This window comes from Sphaeroforma arctica (genome assembly GCF_001186125.1).
Source record: "Sphaeroforma arctica JP610 unplaced genomic scaffold supercont1.91, whole genome shotgun sequence".
NCBI classification, from domain to species: domain Eukaryota; class Ichthyosporea; order Ichthyophonida; genus Sphaeroforma; species Sphaeroforma arctica.
Window position 1 is genome coordinate 70,859 of NW_014040467.1, and position 4,360 is coordinate 75,218.

Consider the following 4,360-nt stretch of genomic DNA (forward strand, 5'->3'; position numbering starts at 1 on the left):
CCATGAGTTACCATGGTTAGAGAAGGTACAACGCATACACAACGTTGTAAAACCTTGCTTGCGAGAGACACCTATGTGGCCTTATTAAATGCTACCAAAAAGATAGCAGAGTATCAGGTTGGAGACAGGGTTAACATCCGTCAACGTAATTCCGATGCTACTGTACTAAAATCGAAATGAATAGGACCATACATAATCTCTGTAGCCGACACTAAAAGTGGAACCTATGAGGTTAATAACCCCGACGGTTCTAGTGCTTTAAATATAGGCACTAGTCGGATTCCAACTACTTAGATTATTTTCGCAAGAAGGCATGATTCTACTGCACCTCGTGAAAGATAATCCCGAAGCATATACACATATAAAGCGACTATTAAATAAGTTAGGTGTATCAAACGCACACGTGCGCACTCATGACACTCGTGCGAAAGAAGGACAGGAGTCTGGAAACACTACAGACTTAGAGATCACGCAAGTGGATTCTCAACACCCTACCTTTATTCTGGAGGAGCAGAATGATGAAAACATTCTTGCTTGGCTGACGCAAAACCATAAGCTGAAGCATCAGAACGTAGTAGACGCACTTAAAGATGCTATGCGAAATGGAATCGCGCACCCTAAGCTGGCAACTTTAGTTGACAGAGTATATCAGTCATGTACAGACTGTGGTCTCAATCAGATTAAGCGCTATGGGTTCACACCGCTTAAGAGTGTGACTGAAGATGTTCCATGGCGCAGGGTCATCATTGATCTGGTTGACCTGCCTACGACCGAGCACACAGGCGACCGTTACGTATGCCACTTCTTTGATGTAGCGTCACGGTACAACATGCTCTCTTCTTCAAAGGACAAGAGTACGCAGACCGTGGCAGAATTATGTTGCCAAGTCTTTGCTGACCACGGGTGGCCAGGTATAATGCACACTGATAACGGTAGCGAGTTCTGCGATGACGTAATGGAATCGTTAGTACTCGTATCAGGCATGTGCCATAAAAGGGGTGTACCATATAAACCGCAAACACGAGACGCTAATGAAACGCGCCACAGAAGACTTAAGTTCTTCTTACGTACTGCATTAATTTTTGGCCGTACCACCTTCAGTGGGTACAAACACAGATGAACGAGTGTACTGATCCGGTTACAGGAATAACACTCGCTCACTATTTTCGTGGCAGATATAGTGAGTTACAAATATCCTTTAACAAGGACGAACCTGATCACCATGAGTTACCATGGTTAGAGAAGGTACAACGCATACACAACGTTGTAAATCCTTGCTTGCGAGAGACACCTATGCGGCCTTATTAAATGCTACCAAAAAGATAGCAGAGTATCAGGTTGGAGACAGGGTTAACATCCGTCAACGTAATTCCGATGCTACTGTACTAAAATCGAAATGAATAGGACCATACATAATCTCTGTAGCCGACACTAAAAGTGGAACCTATGAGGTTAATAACCCCGACGGTTCTAATTCTTTAAATATAGGCACTAGTCGGATTCCGACTACTGAGATTATTTTCGCAAGAAGGCATCATTCTACTGCACCTCTTAACCGCTCCGAATTCAAAGATATTATATGGAGAACGGATAAAGGAGGATATACATACTATCGTACACGCTTTATAGACGGTACAATCGCTGAGTTAACTTCAGACGCTTTTGACAATCTGGACTGTTTAAAGGCCTTTAACAGAAAATGGCGTAAACGCCTACATAAGTCATAGGCTGAAAAAGATAGCATGTTTCCATCGTCTGAAGGCACGGAAGTTAAAACTTACCCGCCAACAGCATTTATCCCGAGCTTTACTGCTCATCCTTCATATGTTCCAAAAAATATTGAAGCGTAAGAAACGTCCAGTCGACCACCACGGACCTACTGGACCTAAACCCAAAACTCACAGGGTAACCGAGAACGCTTAACTTCTACGCCTGAAAAAAACATTAACTATACGTTGTGCTACTAAATGTTTTTGACCCGTTTTCCTTTCTCGCTTTTTTTTACCCATAATCAGCTTTAGTGAGCAACTTGCTTCTCCTGGGTCTCGAAGCTGGGTGGTGGCTATGTAAAAGCCGGGCCTTCACATTAGAATCTTGTAATATGAGCGTACTCTCAATAGTACGTAACACATACTTTTAAAAGTACGTAAACTCTTAAATGGGTTTTAACGGTTTTTATTAATTAAATACCTTTCCATTTTACATATCAGATATTTGGACAAGGCCATTAAAAGGCCCCAGTAAAATACCAATATAAGATTTGGTCTGTCTGATGAAGGCTAAGTCGGTAATTCTTGATAAGGGGCAAGTTATTGGTTAATGCAATAACTATGGACATCAAGAGTATTTTTCTTTTATTCATATATTTTTTCTAAAGATAGGATTTTATGAGTCTCTCGGATTCGCCCCAGTGAAACATACCATAGTTTCTAATAGAGCTACTGAGAGGATTATATATAGGCAATGTCTCAGCCTCACAATCCCTCAGAGTATTGCTGTTTTCACGAGGCATACCTAACTTTACTAAAAGACTCATTTCGTTCATTTACATTGAATTAATTTAATTATACTGAGACTTAACCTAAGCGTTTAATTACTCTAAGGCATTAATATCGCCTTGATAGACCGAAACTTACACTAAGTGATATTATAGGACAGTATAGCCCCCCTACTTTAGACAACAACCGATATGCCCTGACATTAATAGACGATCACTCGTGATATCTTATGGTCGCACTATTATCGACTATAACAACCGCCAACATCTTGGAACATCTGCTGCAATTATCCGACCAGCTACACGTATTATCCGGAAGAAGAGTTTCGACGATACAATTCGACCAAGGCAGTCAATTTACATCAGTCGAGATGAGACGAAAAATATGTCACTTGGGATACATGATCAGATACGTACCGACGGCCACATCACAACTGCACGGGATTATCGAGACAGCCCACCAGACTATCAAAAATCGAGCCCGAGCCATGCTTGCGTATGCAAATCTGCCGTCAAGCTTTTGGGGAGAAGCAATAGTTCAAGCTGTCAATATTACTAACGCTTTATTGTCAAACCCAGATCGACCACCACCCATAACACTACTATCACAACAGCCAGCAAACACCGACCGATACCGCGTATTTTGATGTAAAGTACTCTACAAGGAGAGGCAAGATACATCATCACTTGCTAACCGTGGCCGACCAGGGATACTAATCGCACAACCACTCAACACTACTACGGACACATATAGAATTTACAATCCATCCACAAAGACAATAGCTATAAGTAGAGATGTTACATTATTTGAGGATCAATTTTGTGCCAATGAACACATTATGAAAACCATATACTAATCGCTTGAACAAATTTGAGATATACTAAGTCGAAAAAGACTTGTACCAGAATACACAGCGTAAAAAGATTCATATACTAACTGCCTTTATTATTTGAAGATATTTTAAGTCTCAGGCTATTCAAAATGCGATCCAGCTCACGAGAATTCACAAAGACATTTTCAGACAGTATTGTATTTGCAGGCGAAAATATTCGATCATTCATAATCCAAAATCCGGAAGTATTAGCATTGGCAAGTATTCCCAACGTTCAAGGGTCGAGAATTAAGTTCAAAGACCGAAAAACTCATGTTAGTATTAACAAGTCAATTCAAAGGTCGACAACTCATGACGAAGGAAACGCATTCCAGAGTCGATTCAAAGGGCGAAAACTCATGAAAAGGCATCTATCGAAAAGCATTTACAAGTCAGGCAGACAGCAATCAATGATTTACGAGGAAGCAACCAAAAGACAAGTATATGTAAAGTCAAAAAGTACAAGGCAAATGTTATTTTTCATCATTTTATTGTTGAAGTACTATTCTATTATTACAGTGTTTTTAGCAAACTTCAGAACACCTACTGCACAAGTGAAAATTACAATTGAAACAAAGTTCTTTATGCACTTAAATAGTTGGATGCAGTAAGCAAAGAAATCTTGCATATACAGTAAAACTGTATAATTAGATATCACACTGGATTAACACCCACCAAGCACTTCAGTTATGTGAATGGTATACTATAAGCGTACATAACAGACCACCAAATATTATGTCGATTGTTCGGGATGTCTTCTATTGAGGAACACCAGAACGACTGGAGCAGCTGTCACAATATTTGTAAAATTCACTTTCATATACAGTATCAGATTCGATTTAAGATCATCCCTCAGTGCCGAACGCACCTCACTTCAGCAAAAGTTCTAAATCTTGCCTAGCATTTTTTTTTAAATGCCCGAGTATAAATTCCCGAACCTGTTAGACTGTCACACACACACACACACACACACACACACACACACACACAC